This window comes from Castor canadensis, chromosome 3 (genome assembly GCF_047511655.1).
Source record: "Castor canadensis chromosome 3, mCasCan1.hap1v2, whole genome shotgun sequence".
Lineage (NCBI taxonomy): Eukaryota > Metazoa > Chordata > Mammalia > Rodentia > Castoridae > Castor > Castor canadensis.
Genome location: NC_133388.1, coordinates 88511958 through 88528917, shown reverse-complemented (window position 1 = coordinate 88528917; position 16960 = coordinate 88511958).

Sequence of the window (16960 nt, the reverse complement as noted above, 5' to 3'; positions counted from 1 at the left end):
TTCTCAGAGCCTCTGTCCCTGGTCAGCTCATTTTCCACTAGCTGACAACATGGATCAACCATTGGCTTCCTCTTCATCTCTGCCCCTAGAGAAACTTGGGTATTTGTGGATAAAGAGAAATTCCTTCAATAGTTCCTGCAATGTTATACTGCATAGTTAAATAATCAATTTCTCAGTGTTCATCAATTACTAAAGGGTTATATGATGACTTTTGTCCACAATATGTCCCTCTCAGTACTAATGTAATAAAACCTACAATATTTGTTATTGAGATTATGAAGGATGTTACAAAAATTTACGCAAAATGATATCATTATATAAGAAATAAAAACTTTGAGTGAAATACTGCATATTTTCTATTGTTTGGGATAGGATTGTAAATCTACAGGAAAATACCTGGAAGCAACACTCCAAGGGTAATGAGTGAAAGGAGGGCCAGGATGAATAGGGAAGTCAAAGTGGATTTTAGTTTGTGTGCCATCTTATATTAATTCAGACATTCATGCATTTTTCTAATATTAAAACTGATAAACATAATAAAAGCCTTCATAAAGATTTATTGATAATATTTTTTATTTTTCTCATGAAAGTGAGGAAAGGAGAGAAAGTCCACTTTCTTAACAAGCCCTTCTCTGACCAACCTGTGTGTCATTATTTCTCCTCCTCTGCATCACACAGATTTCAATTTGTGCTCCTCTCAGGGTCTGACTCCTTGAAATTGTTACAGATATGTGTGTTTTATCTTCCCCATTAGACTGTGAACTAGTGTCTCCTCTCCTTCTATATACTCATTATTCACTCACAGTAAACGTCAATAAATATTCATTGATTCATTTTGAACTAAATCAGTGAAATTTACTAAATAGTACATAATAAGAATTTCAACTTATTTTAAAATCTAACTTCCATGAAATAGAATCTTAAGCGTGAATCATTTTTACCCCCATTCTCTGTGGGCAGTGGTTTTGTTTTGATTTCTGACCTTCTGCATTTCCTTTTGGAGTGAGCACAGGTGTGGTTGTGTGAAGGTTGAGTTAAAAGGTCTGCAGTTATGATTTTTTTCCATTAGGGGGCTCTCCAGGCTTCACAGATATGACTTCTGAATATCCCAGAGGGCTGAACACTTGAGAAGCCAGAGAACATGAGAGGCAGTCAAATCACAGAAAGGTGTATGTTCATGCGTGTATGTATGTGTGCATGAATGTGTATGCCTGTGTAGGTGTGTGTGCTTGTGTGAGAAGGGGTGTGTTTGTGCGTGTGCGTGTGTGTGTGTGTGTTTGTAGCAGAGCATTGCCTCCTACCCCACCCACTATTTTCATGCACAGCTCTGCAGAAGTCACTTTCCTGTCTCACTGGGCACTGGGACTGTGTTGTTCTTTAAGATGAGTGACAGAGCTCAGATGTAACTGGTACTCTCTGAGTCAGGTGGAACCTGTCTGGGGGCCTCCTCCAGGGAGGAGAGGAGGTCCCCGGAAACTGCAGGAGCAGGCGTGAGAAAGATGCAGGTAGAGCAGTCCTTTAACCCTGAATGTCCAGGATGGAACCAACCCTGCTCCGAGGTGCAGTTATTCTACCACTGTAGGGAGTGTGCAGTGGTTCCTTCAGAACTCATGTGGTAGCCTCATCTGTTTTTTTCCCCTGAGTTCAGAGACAAAACAGAACTGAAACCTGAAGTCAACAATAAACACTAGGGAACACTTCAGCTGCTGCACATCTTGTCCTCCCAGGTGGAGGATTCAGACTCCTACCTCTGTGCAACAGAAGCACAGTGCTCGCAGGCATCCTGCAGCCTGGATCCAAACTGCAGTTGGGCTGCAGCCACAGCCTCTGCTCTGGGAGGCATTACAGAAGCATGTGCCAGCTGTATGCTTCCTGATTCGTGCTGTGCTCCTTCCATCTCTGCTAACATCAGACATCTCAGGACAGTCATTTATCTTGCTTTGTACCTCTTTGCTTCCAGAAATCCCTTTGCAGGGATAAAGTTCTCCTTTGGATCCAGTGAAAAAACTGATGTCAGGGCCCAAAGAACTGTTAAAATACATCTCTTGGCCAAGTGTGTACATTACATATGAATTACTGTGATTAAAATTATTTGAAAAAAAATTGATTGTAGAGAAGTAGAAAAAAAGTCATGCTCAGTTCCTCAATCCTTTAATCCCAGCTATTTGCATGTAGGGATTGGGAGGATCACAGTTTGAGAACTGCTTAGGTGGAAAGTTAGCTAGACCATTCTCAATAAATGAGCCAGACATGAAGGTGCACCTCTGTAATGCCAGCTACACAGGAGGCAGAGGTAAGAGGATCAAAGTCCAAAGCAGGCTCTGGACACCAAACATGAGAACCTATATGAAAAATAAATAAGGACAAAAAGGAATGCTGGCATGACTCAAGTGGTAGAATGCTTGCCTAGCAATAGTAAGACTTTGAGTTCAAACAGCAATTCTGGCACCAAAAAAAAAGATTAAATGGTCTTGTGTTATAGTAAATTGAAGATTATTTTTTGAAAACAGTGAGAACATATGATATATATGTGTATATGCTTTACATATAATAAATGTGTACATACTGCACATATATATATCATATATATATATATATATATATGATTTTAGCTCAGATTTTTCACTCTTGGAATCCATAACAAATATAATTGAACCCTTCATTTCATTGAGTATCAGGCATTCTATCTAGCTCCTTACATAATTTTGGTTCTCTTATTCCATGGAATATACATGGTTTGGGAGTTATCTGTGTCCACTGTGATCAGTTTACAACAAAGTAACATGTGACTTTGTGACGAAGATGAACAGAGGGCAGAGATCTAAGGTAATAACACACTGCAGAGGCCATGCATGTTCAAGATCATCTGACACAGAAATTCATTGCAGTCTTAATATTCTATTTGCTCTTACCAGATTTTCAGCAGATAGGGAGGGGGTGATGAAAAACTCAAGTTTCTGAGCAATTCCAAAGCCTTATATAACTGTCCTAGAGAAATATGCTCCTTGTGTATGGGTGAGTGAAATGTCACAGGTAAACGATGTAACATCAAAATGATTTTCAGTTAGCACAGGTACAGTGGGTGACAGGAAAGTGCTTCAATTCAAGTACAGGATAAAATAAACACGATTAATAGTATACACTCATAATCCACACAGAGAATGAAATATTTTTAAATTCTGTGGGAGATATCAAGTGGTTCTATAGAACCATATTCTTGTTAATATCTCACCTTCATTGATTTTATGGGATTTTGTTGGTTCCACAAGGATATGAACTGGCCACATTCCCTGCCATTCTGAGAAAGTTTTCTCACAAGTGTTCATTTAATGCTTAGGTCAATTTGTCCCAACTATAATGAGCTGCCTCTGGTGGTTTTAGAAAGAGTTCATTAAAGAACTCCATGTAGCTCCAACTTTCTGTATCTGGAAGTATCTTATCTTCAGTGATAAAACAGACCAAGTGTTTGTGGATTTTCTACACCATTTTGGAAACCAAAGTTTCTGCATCTGAGATGGACTTGTGAAGTGTTTCCATGGATTTGTATTTGTATTCCACAATGAGCTCTTGTGTAAGGACTTTATTCAGAAAGGAATTCAGGCTCCTCTCTCTCTTACTTTGAACTTTGGCTTACATATTCCTTTTAGGAAGAGTTTTCCCTGTGAAACACTAATCTTGAAGATATACTCGGTTAGAAAATAAATTGTTTTTTTTTCCAGGTCATGAGAGTGAGTCGTGGTGCTTTCTTGATTTTAAAAATCAGTACTCAGCACATGGTTGAACTAAAAGAAAAAGGAAGCATTTATATCTTCTCAACTTATTAATAATGACTCAGTAGGAAGAAAAAATATCAACTTTGATATGTGTATGATTATGGTGCATTTATTATTTGATCTAAAATATACATTGTATGATTGATTACTGTTTTACCTACATAGGGTAAGTGAATATAACCAGAGAGTTCAGTAGTTAGGGATGTTGCCACAAGGTGGCAGTAAACCTCAGCTGATGCACAATATGCCGAGGGTTCATTTCAGAGGATTCTAAAGGAATAGGATTAGGGCAGATTCTTATTGGCTGGGTAGACAACTCAAGAAGTCACTATAATTGTAAGAAAGGGGACAATTTGCTCATATTAGTGGCTCTTCTGACTAGAGATTGCAAGTCTACAATTGCTGCTAATTGAGAAAACAATGAAGACTTTGATCCATGAGTTATTCTTCTTCTTGTTGGTGCAGATGGACTGTGAGTTGAAAATTTTGGGGCCACAGAATATGTTAGTGGATATCCTTTAGATATTCAGTGAGGATATAAGTTTATTCAGTTTTCTCTAGTTGCTGGAGAAAAAGAAAATTCTTGATTGTAATGACCTGGCAACTTTTTCTTTTCTCTTCCTTTCATCTAGGGGTGATCCAAGGAGAGAAGGTGGAGCAGTATCCTTCTATCCTGAGTGTCCATGAAGGAGACCACTCTGTTATCAACTGCACTTACTCAGACAGTGGATCAACCTACTTCCCTTGGTACAAGCAAGAACATGGAAAGGGTCCCCAGCTCATTATTGACATTCGTTCAAATCGGGACACAAGTAATAAAGACAGACTCATGGTTTTACTGAACAAAAAGGAGAAACACTTCTCCCTGCACATCAATGGCACCCAGCCTGGGGACTCAGCCGTCTACTTCTGTGTAGCAAGTGCACATTGCTTCCCAGGCACCTGCAACCTGTCCTCAAACCTGCCACTGAGACTGCAGCCCCACCCTTGTCCTTTGCCACAGACCACCTGGCACAGCATTTGACAGTTGTTTGTTTGTAAGTGGCAACTATCACACAGACATTAAAAGCATTTTATAAGCTGAGTAGGTTCTTGGTGACTCAGAAGGGGTTAGAGCATTTTGTTGACTGACTGTTGGTTTAAGGTTATTTTCTATCTTTATTTTATTGGTTACATTTAAGGCATGAAGCATGATGTCTTCCTATATAATTTTATTTTTGAAAAACCTGAATAACTGAATGGGGACACACATACTGCAAGGTCTGCAAGAACGGGTACAGAGCCTCTGTTCTCTCCAGCATGCCAAACCAGCACATCCTCATGTTCTGTGATCCTGAAACTGTAACCAATGGATTCTTAAAGGGAATTGTGATGTTTTTCTTGAAATGTGTTCTACAGACATTTACATTTACTACTCAAACTCCTCCCCATAAATAACTCCTTGATTATCCGTATCACCCGCTGTTATTCATGAGCTTTTGGTTTTTTAGAAATTTTCATGGTTTTTTTGAGAATTAAAAATTATTACAAGCATCTGGGCACAGGTGGCTCATGCCTGTTGTGGCTACTTGGGAGGCAGAGATCAGGAGGATCCATGGTTGGAAACCAGCCCTGGAAAATAGTTCGCCCAACCTTATCTCAAAAATACTCAACACATGAAAGGGCTGGTGAAGTGGCTCAAGTGGTAGAGAGCTTGCCTACCAAGTGTGAGGCCCAAAGTTCCAATTTCAGTACTACAAACAAAGGAATACATGCTAAATATAGAAAATATGAACAATACAAAAACTATGAAAGTAATGATTCTGTACCCAATCTCTTATTAATATTTTTAAGGCTACAAAGAAGTAGATATGTAGGATCAACAACTCTACAGATATAGTGTACAATATAGATCATACTATGTAAAATTTTGTTAAGTACATAGGTTTTATCTACTCTTATTAAATGCTCAAAAGAGTGACAGTATAAAATTACACACCTGTTATTTCAAAGCTGGTAATTTGTTTCTGTGTAGTAAGCACTTAACTATCTACATTCATCCTATAACATCAAATAATGAAAAATAAAACTTATTTTTAAAAGTTTTTCTTTCCTATTGTCTTTGTCAATAAAGCTTCATCATTATTAAATTTATTTTGAGACATTTAATTGTTACTACTGCATTATTCTTTCTGGTGTATGTGTAAAATTTTATGTATATTTATTCATCACCTTGCTCAATTCTCAATAACAGTTTGGAGAGGAAATTTGGACAAATGATTAATTTACAGATAACCTCCTACAAATCTCTGTGTCTAATCTTCAGGTTTTGACTGGATCAACATTGCTATCACCATGTTCTTCTTACAAGTTTATATTTTTGTGCTGAAAAAAGGAGGTTGTATCAATAATTAACTTCCCAATGTTCCCACCTCTGGTCAAGGGTAAGCTAATCAAGAACTCCTATATTCTTACTAAGGATGGATATAACTGGCCATTGGTATGGTGAGAATGATCCCTCCCGGCTGATTTATGGATGTTAGTCATTAGCTGATTGGCTAGTTCTTATAGTCATTAGAAAAGAGGTTTAAAATGTCTGAACATGTAGCCCACCCCTCAGCTGATTTCCTTACTTCTCTCACTGTACAATGAGCTCCGGTCCCAGACAAACAAGTCAACTCTTGATTGGTCCACTTCCCCCAAGTCTGGTAATGGGGTAAGAGGGAAACAGTGTTTATAATTTATTGGCTTTTTTAATTGGTTATGAGAGACAGGGTGTGATTAACATGGGCTTAATTGTCATATCTTATTAAGATGACATTTTTTTGCATGAAAGAAGAAAAAACCTTCTGCAGCTAACATGTACAGCATCAAAACCCAGTTATCTTAGATCCAGACACATTTGAGCTTTGGACGCTCACCATGGATGGTGCATGTTTTCTCCTTTGATTCTCTAAGAAGCCTGGTGGCTTAAAACAATAGAAATATTTTTTCTCTCATGACTCTGGAGGCCTGAGGTTGTAGTCAGTTTCCCTGGGCTGGAATCTAGATGTTGGCAGGGTTGCACCTCTCAGAGACTGTAAGAGGATCTGTTCCTTGCCTCTTCCATCTCTGATGGCGACCAGCACTGGGGCTGCATCAGTCCCATCTCTGCCTCACAGTGACACTGACATCCCTTCTGGTGTCAGCTCTTCCCTGTCTCCCTCTCACAAACATACAGATGATTCCATTTCAGGCTCATCTAATCCTTGATTTTCTTCCCTCTCAGGATCTTTAATGTAATCATTCTGCATACAAAGTAATAAGACCTAGCTTGGGGTGAGCTATTGTTCTGCCTATCATAGTTGGCATGGCCTTTAGTTTCCACACTGAGAAAAAAATATATGTATTAGGGAGACTGCAATCGGAAAGAAAGAAACCACAATATTTTCTTTTCTCAGTGTTCTTAATTTTTATTTTAAAAATATCACAAACAATCCTTAGTGTGTTCTTCCCCATGTCTTTCAGAATATCATGGGAAAGCAACCACATAGTTTCTAATCTCTGGAGAACTCTGCATCTTGGTTAGAGGAAGCATAAGCCATTAGGTGCACAGTGATCTCCAGCTCTACCATTACCCTCAGTTTTTCTTGCACTTGAATTAAATTAAATTTTCACATAATTTTATTAAAAGTTGTTATTTCAAGTGTTTATATTTTGGCATTGCAATTGATAGTGGACAAGCACAGCTAAGGATTATATCAATTTATATTGTCACTTTGAGTCATGTTTTATATATGTTTGTATATAAACTCTATTCTGCATTTTTATCAATTAGTAATGTTCTAACATTTCATGGCTATTTTACTGATCAAAGTTAGACTGCACTAATTGGGGATGGGTTATTATTTGGAGTTTCCAAATAGTGGCATTGAATGACAGATGGAACAAATATTTAGGTTTGTTACACAGCAATGGCTTTGTAGAGGTGAAATACAGCATTAATGCGGTAACCACCTCAATTCATATTATGCCTGAGAAAATTATTTTGTTATTATTTTAAAATAGTAGGATATATTACAAATATACAACATTTTCTCATTACCATGAGAAAAATATCACTAAAAGGAGAAAAACAAAGGGCTGCAAAAGAGAATGTGACCATTAGTGGTTCCAATCACATAGCAAGCTCTGTTGTGATAATGTTCAGTGGATTGACTATCTCATGTAAGACCAGCTTTGTTTCAAGGATCCTGAGTCAGCTCTTTTCTCCTCTCTTCCTCATCTTCTTCCTCCACCTTGTCCTCCTGGCTTGTTTCTTGAGATAGCATCTCATTAACTTTTTACTTGACCACAATCCTCTTATTATGTCTTCAAAGTAGCTGGAATTACAAGCAAGAGCCACCACACCTAGCCATATCTCTCATCTTCTCTGGACAGTCTGCTCAAAGATTCTCTGTACACAATTATGTGAAGAGATTTTAAATTTCCATTACTTTGGAATCGGTGATGCTATATTGTCAGGTACAATGCAATCCTAGATCAATTCTTTGTAGTTACCTGCTGAATGTGCAGGAAACATTACCCAATGAGGTCATTTCAATAGGGTTCAAAGGTGTCTTTTTCTGGAATTATTTTCAGAACACCAAGTGACCAAGTTTAAGTCACATAAATGCTGATTAAATGAAAGGTCAGGAAAGCAACCTGTTGGTGAGTTGCAGGAACTGAGCATTGTGAGTTTATCTAGTTAAGATTGCACAAGAATAGAATATAGATTGTTTGGGAATGACCTGTGCCCACTGTGATCAATTCACAACAAGCCAACATATGAATTTGTGAAGAAGAAGAATGGAGGGCTGAGAGGTAAGGTAAAAATTTACTGCAGAGGCCATGCAGATTCAAGGACATCTGATGCAGGAATTCATTGCACTCTTAATGTTCCATTTGCTCTTACCAGATTTTCAGAAGATAAGCAAGAAGGTGATGAAAAACTGATTTCTGAGTGACATCAAAGCTTTGTATATCTTTCTTAGAGAAATATGTTCCCTGTGTATAGATGAGCAAAGTGTCACAGGTAAATAATGTAACATCAAAATAATTTTCAGCTATCACGAGTATAGTGGGTGACAAAATTCTTCAACCCATGTAGAAGATAAAAGTAAACATGATAAAGAACAGACTGATAACTCACAATGTTGTAAAATCCTATGGGAGATATCAAATGGTTCCATAGGACCATATTCCTGTTAATTTCCCACCACCTTCATTGATTTTATGGGATTTTGTTGGTTCCACAGAGACGTGAACTGGCCATATTCACTGTCATTCTGGGAAAGTTTTTTCACAAGTGTTCATTTAATATTGAAGTCAATTTGTCCCAACTGTGATGAGCTCTCTGGAGGTTTTAGAAAGACTTCATTAAGGAATTCAATGTATCTCCAACTTTCTGCCTTTGGAAATATTTTATCCTTATTGATGAAACAAACCAAGTATTTGTAGGGTTTTTTTTTTACCATATTGGGAACCAAATTTTCTGCATCTGAGCTGGACTTGTGGAGTGTTTCCAAGGATTTGTCTGTATATTCCACAGCAGGCCCTTGTGTAAGGACTATATTCAGAACTGAATGTTTAATTTCTCCTGATCATCTGCTCAAGTATTTTCATCTAGCTTCTTTATATTTTTCTGTCTACTTTTGATAGTTTATATTAATTGTACAAAGGGGTTGCTCTGTGATGTTTCCAGACATGCATATACTGTACCTTGATCAAGTTAAACCTCTCTGTTGTTTGTTCTTTTCCATGTCCCTCCACACCCACTATTTTATGCAGTTTTTAGTAGGTTTTTTTATACCAGCTCCACACACAGATACAAATAATTCAATATTATTCACCCCATCAACTTCTTTCCTTTATTCCCAATTGTTCCCTGAAAAAGTTACATTAACTGTTGGAAATTGTTCCAACAGTTACATTAATGTTAACAGTTGTATTAATATTAGTTCAATAATATTACTGCATTAGTGTTATCTATCTATCTAATTTACCTTATCTATCTATCTACCTACCTACCTACCTACCTACCTATCTACTATAGATTCTGAATATGAGAGAAAACATTTGATATTTACTTTTCTGAGCTTGGCTAATTTTTTTCAGTTTCTGACCTTCAAAAATTAACTCCAGGAAGCTCTCTTTGCAGACAGAATAACAAGAATATGTGTTTTTTAATGTAGTCACCATATCAGAGCACTAATACATATATCTAGTCCCTCTGGTTCCTTTTTGTTGTTGTTGTTAATTCCTTTCTTAGTTTATTTTTTCTTTCTGTTTTTATCATTTTTATATTTAATTATATGTCTATGCATTGTTTGTGCCACCTTCCCCAACACCCCCACCCCCAGCCCCCTACTTCTAGGTAGATCCTGTTCTGCCCTTTTGTTCTCTGATTTCATTGAGGAGAAAACATAAGAGATGATAAGAAAGACATAGTGGTTTTGCTAGTTTGGGATAAAGATAGCTATACAGAGAGATTCCAAGCATTTCTTTTATGCACTTGTGTATTGGCAACCCACATTTCTTCATTTCTGCCAGACCTCTTCACTATTGCTTGCTCCCCTTCCATTAGTGGCCTCTGCTATTTTCAGATTACTTTATTCACACCTCAACAGGGAGTACATCAACCACATTCAAGTTTTATGTTTCCTTTCCCTATTTCTCCTGTGCATGTTCTCCCCTTAGTGTTTGACCCATGTCTAATAATATTACTTCATTTGTTTTGGGTCTATAATCTGCATATGAGGGAGAACATGTGATTTTTTGGCCTTCTGAGTCTGTCTAACTTCACTTAAGATGATGTTCTCTAGTTCCACCCATTTAGTTGCAAATGACATGTAATTTCATTCTTCTTTGTGGCTGAATAAAATTCCATTGTGTATAAATGCCACATTTTCTTGATCCACTTGTAAGTTATGGGGCATCTTGGCTGTTTCCATAGTTTAGTTATTGTGAATAGTGCTGCAATAAAAATGGATGTGCAGGTGCTTTTGTTCTAACTTGAGTCACATTCCTTTGGGTATATCCCTAGATGTGGTATTGCTGGATCATATGGCAGATCTATGTTTTGTTTCTTAAGGAGCCTCCATAATGTTTTCCATAGTGGTTGTACTCCCACCAGCAGTGTATGAGGGTTCTTTTTTCCCCCATCCTCACCAGCATTTGTTGTTGGTGGTGATCTTGAGGATACCCATTCTAACAGGGATGAGGTGGAATCTTAGTGTGGTTTTGATTTGCATTTCCTTTATGGCCAGAGATGGTGAGCATTTTTTCATATGTTTTTTGGCCATTTGAATTTCTTCCTTTGAAAAAGTTCTGTCTAGTTCAGTTGTGCACTTCTTTATTGGTTCATTGATTTTTGGGATGTTTAGATTTTTGATCTCTCTTTATATCCTGGTTGTCAGTCATTTGTCTGATGTACAGCCAATGAATATTTTCTCCCACTCTGTGGTGGTCTCTTCAGTTTAGAGACCATTTCTTGTGTTGTGCAGAAACTTTTTAATTTCATGTAGTCCCATCTGTCCATCCTTTCTCTTATTTGTTGGACTGATGAAGTTCTACTGAGGAAGTCCTGGCCTATTTCTGTTGTTTCCAGGGTATTTGCTGTTATTTTGTGTACTAAGTGCAAGGTTTTGGATCTGATGTGAAGGTCCTTAATGCACTTTGAGTTGATACTAGTACAGGGTGACAAGCATGGATCTAGTTTCAGTTTTCTGGAGACAGATAGTCACTTTTCCCAGCACCATTTGTTGAAGAGGCTGTCTTTGCTCCATCATATGATTTTTGTGTCTTCATCAAAAATAAGGTTGGCGTAGCTGTGTGAATTCATATCTGGGTCCTCTATTCTGTTCCACTGGTCTTAATGTCTGTTTTTGTGCCAGTATCATGTTGTTTTTATTGCTATGGCTCTGTAGTATAGTTTGGAGTTGGATATTATGATACCTCTAGCATTTCTCTTTTTGCTGAAAATTGCTTTGGCTATTCATGGTCTTTGTGCTTCCAAATGAACTTTAGGGTAGGTTTTTCAATCTCTGTGATGAATGTCGTTGGAATTTTGATGAGTATTGCATTGCACATGTAGATTGCTATTGATAGTATTGTCATTTTTACTATGTTAATTCTACCAATCCATGAGCATGGGAGATCTTTCCATCTTCTGTAGTCTTTGTCAGTCTCTTTCTTCAGTGATTTGTAGTTTTCCTTGAAGAGGTCATTTAGTTCTTCTTTAATTTTTCTACTAGGCATTTAGATATTTGTCAGGCTGTTATAAATGGAATTGTTTTCCTGTATTCTTTCTCAAGTTGTTCATTGTTGGTTTATAGAAAGGTTACTGATTTTTGTAAGTTGATTTTGTATCCTGCTACATTGCTGAAGCTGTTTATTTTGTTTAGAAGTTTTGGGGTGGAATATTTTGGGTCTTTGAGGTATAGGATCATGCTGTCTGCAAATAGGGGTATTTTGACACTTTCTTTACCTATTTGTATTTCCTTTATTTCTTCTTGCCTTATAACTCTGTCTAGGAATTCCAGGACTATGTTGAATAGGAGTGGGGAAAGTGTGCACTCTTGTCTCATTCCTGAGTTTAGGGGAAATGATGTCAGTTTTTCCCCATAAAGTATGATGTTGGCTATAGATTTATCATATATAGCTTTTATAATGTTGAGGCATATTCCTTCTATTCCTAGTTTTCTTAGAGCTTTTATCATGAAGTGGTGTTGAATTTTATCAAAGGCTTTTTCTGCATCTATTGAGATGATCAAGTGGTTTTTGTCTTTGCTTTTATTAATGTGCTGTATTACATTTATTGATTTGCATATGTCAAAACATCCCTGCGTCCCTTGGATGAAGCCAGCTTGGTTGTAGTGAATGATCTTTCTGATATATTGTTTGATTTGGTTTGCCATTATTTTATTGAGGATTTTTGCATTGATGTTCATTAAGGAGATTGGCCTGTAGTTCTCCTTTTTTGAAGTGTCCTTGTCTGGCTTTGGGAAGAATGTAGTACTAGCTTCCTGGAATGAGTTGGACAGTGTTCCTTCCCTTTCTATTTCATGGAAAAGTTTAAGGAGTGTTAGTATTCTTTTTTGAAGGTCTGGTAAAATTCAGCTGAGAATCTGTCAAGTCCTGAACTTTTCTTTTTGGGAGACTTTATTGCTTCTTTAGTTTTGTTACGTGTTATAAATCTGTTTAGGGGGTTAATATCCTCTTGGTTCAGCTTTGGAAGGTCATAACTATCTAGAAATTTGTCTATTTCTTCAAGGTTTTTCAATTTTTTGCAATATAGGTTTTTCAAGTAGTTTCTGATGACTTCCTGTATTTCCATAGTGTTTATTGTTATCTCCCCTTTTTCATTTCTGACTTTGCTAATTTGGTTCTTTTCCCTCCTTGTTTTAGTCAGATTTCCCAGAGGCTTGTCAATCTTGTTTATTTTTTCAAAAAACAGCTTTTTCTTTTGTTGATTCTTTGTATTTTTTAGTCTCTATTTTGTTAATTTTGGTCCTCATTTTAAATTCTTCTCTCCTTCTTCTTGTTTTCAGTTTTGCTTGCTCTTTTTCTTCTAGGAGTTTGACATGTAGCATTAGGGTGCTTATTTTAGATCTTTTTGCCCCTTTAATATATGCATACATGGTTATAAACTTTCTCCTTAGGACTGCCTTTGCTGTGTGTCCTAGGTTCTGGTACATTGTGTTTTGATTTTCATTAGCTTCCAGGAAACTTTTTATTTCCTCTCTTATTTCTACTATGATGCACTGATCATTGATCAGTTTATTATTCAACCTGCAATTATTTGTGTATTTTCTGCTGTTGTTTTTGTTGTAGACTTCTAGTTTTAATGCATTCTGATCAGATAGAATGCAGGAAGTTATTTCTATTTTCTTGTATTTGCTAAGGCTTGCTTTGTTTCCTAAGATATGATCTATTTTGGAGAAAGTTCTATGGACTGCTGAGAATGTGTATTGTGTCATTGTTGTATGAAATATTCTGTAGACATCAGTTAAGTTAATTTGATTTAAGGTGTCATTTAGCTCTAGGATTTCTTTTTTGATTTTTTTGTTTGAATTATCTATCTATTGGTGAAAGAGGGGTATTAAAGTCTCCCACTACCACTATGTTGGAATCTATATGTGATTTTAAGTCCTTTAGTGTATACTTAATTAAATTGGGTGCACTGACATTGGGTGCATATAGGTTGATAATTGTTATTTCCTTTCGATGTATTGCATCTTTTATTAGTATGAAATGTCCTTTATCTTGTTTGACCAATGTAAGTTTGAAGTCTACTTTGTCTGTTATAAGTATTGCTACTCTTGCCTGGTTTTTGGGGCCATTGCCTGACAAATCCTCTTCCAGCCTTTCACCATAAGTCTGTGTTTATTTCTGTTAATAAGATGGGTCTCTTGTAAACAACAGATTGCTGGATCTTCCTTTTTAATCCAGATTGACAAACTGTGTCTTTTGATGGGGTAGTTGAATCCATTAACATTTATTAATATTGGTAAGTATGTGGGGATTCCTGCCATTTAGTTGTTTTTGTTGTTTGAGAATTTGATTGTGTGCAGTCAAATCAGTGCTACTCTCTGATTGCTTGTCTTTTCCTCTCCTGTTGTTTGATACTTCCCATCCTCTCATGCTTTTGTTTGCTTTCAACTTCTGGGTATGTGAAGAATCTTCTGTAGAGGTAGCTTGTTGGTCATATTCTGTTTTAGTTTCTGTTTATTGTGGAAGACTTTTATTGCTCCATCTGTTTTGAATGATAGTTTTGCTGGGTAGAGTATCTTAGGGTTGCAGTTACTTTTATTCAGTGCCCAGAATATTTCACTCCATACCCTTCTTGCTTTTAAGGATTCTGTTGAGAAATCTTCTGTGATTTTGATGGGTTTACCTTTGTATATTGTTTGTTTTTTCTCTTTTACAGCCTTCAATATTCTTTCTCTATACTCTGTGCTTGTTGTTTTAATGATAATATGTCATGGATAAGTTCCACTTTGGTGAAATCTGTTTGGTGTCCTGAAGGCTTCCTTTACCTGAATGGGTATAACTTTCTCTAGATTAGCAAAGTTTTCTGTTATTATTTTATTGAATATATTATGAATCCTTTTTTCTTGGACCTGTTCTCTTTCTTCAATGCCCATGATTCTCATGATGGAGAATCTTTTTGATTCTCATGATGGAGTCTTTTGATGGAGTCAGTGAGTTCTTCCATATTCCTTTCACAGGTCTTGAGTTTTTGACTAACAGTTCTTCAATTTTTCCTTTAATTTCCATTTTATCTTCAAATTCTGAGATTCTGTCTTCTGCAGTTCTAGTCTACTGGAGTGGCCTTCCACTGTGTTTTGTTTTTCTGTTTCATTCTTTTTTCTGTGGTTTTCTATACCATGGGTCACTTCCTTTCTAATATTATTTATTTCAATCTTTAATTCATTTATCTCTCTAATTATAGTGTTCTCTCTTTCACTTTGGTGTTTATTTAGGGCTCCTATGAGTTCATTTGTTTGTTTCTGTATCTTCTCAAACTCTTTATTTTTGGTGTCTTGAAATTTCATGAGTGCCTCTTGTATGTTTTGGAAGACTTTTATTGCTCCATCTATTTTGAATGATAGTTTTGGTTAACCATGTCTAGTATCATCTCCATGAAATTCTCAGTGATTACTTGCAGGATTTCTTCTTTGAAGAAGGCAAACATTGGGACATTTCTTTCAGCAAAGATAGGGAGTGTGCCTGGATGGGAGTTTCTGTGGAGATTGCAAACAGAAACATTAAAATAACTGCCAAAGACTTGTTCTCTATAGCTATTCCCTTCTACATGGAACAAGGGTGAGCAGAGTCCTGGGCTCTGTGCCTGAGAGGGAGACAGTTTGCTTCTCTACTGCAGTTATACTGATTGGTGCTATTTACTTCCTTCAGTGGTTCAGGCAGGACCCAGGGAAATGTCCCATAGCTCTGCTGCTAATTCAGCAAAGTCAGAGAGAGCAGAAGAGTACCCTGCTTAAAGTCTCCTTGGACATAGCAACAAGACACATGCTTTGTACATTACAGCTTCTTTGCCTGACCACTGGGCCACTTACCTCTGTGCAGTGAATCAGCAGTCCCTGAACTCCATGACTGGGACTCCAACTGATCATCCTATGCAGGCTGTGGAAGCTTCTTCATCACAGTGATACAGGTTGACTTACTCTTCAGGTAGAATCAATTAAATGTGAAAATGCTGATTTATAGATGAAGTTATTTTGTGAATTCTTTGCTCTTTATCTATCAACTTTAATATAACTCACACTTATATGGAGATTAATTCATTCATCATATAACTCACATTTTAAAGTGGCTTTTAGTAAATTCATAATGCTGAGCAACCACCACCTGTAGCTAGTTTCAAAACAATTCAGTATCCAAAATGGAAAACACGAACCCAATTAAGGAGTGTCTCACCTTGACCTCTCCTATATATTTCATATAAATAGAATCACCCCATATTTTCACCCATTTTTTGTCACCCCATTGCTGTTTTAGTATGGCTTCTTCCACTTAGCATACTAACCTCAGGGTGGACCAGAGAAAGCCAAAAATTTACCTGTAGTCATAGGATGCCTCACTTTTGGCTAGCCTGCTTATATCATCCCAATCAAGACATAATGGAAACTTTCTTTATCTATCTTTTTCTCCTAGTGAAAAGTTTACCCACTTATCTATCTGTCTTTGATTCTCTGTCCAAACACTGTGATAATGGCTGACTCTTTTGTTACAGTAAGCTCTGAATAAGTAGCCTCATTTTGGGGGTTCTTCACTTAGCTCCCCACACCCATCAATATAAATACTTAATTTTTTTAAGCTTGTATGCCATCACTTTGCCATAAGAACCTCTCTTTGCAAGGGCACAATCAGTGAATCACTATTTAATGAAGGATTTTATCAGATGAAGTGTTAAAGCTGGAGTGCAGCTTGACCTTCACCAAAAAAGTCAAGCTGCCTCCCTTCTCAGAGTACTACTTAGGAAAGTCAGAAATCAGCCTTGATATAAAGCAGTTATATTGTATCAGTAGAAGAACTTGGAAACTCCCAGAAAATACTTTTAGCCTTCTTGTGGGATTTTATTTCCTAGAATTGCTTGTTCTTGTCTATGCCTTTTGTAAAATATTCATGGTTTCTATAGTGTGGTAAGGAGTTTGCACTAACATCTC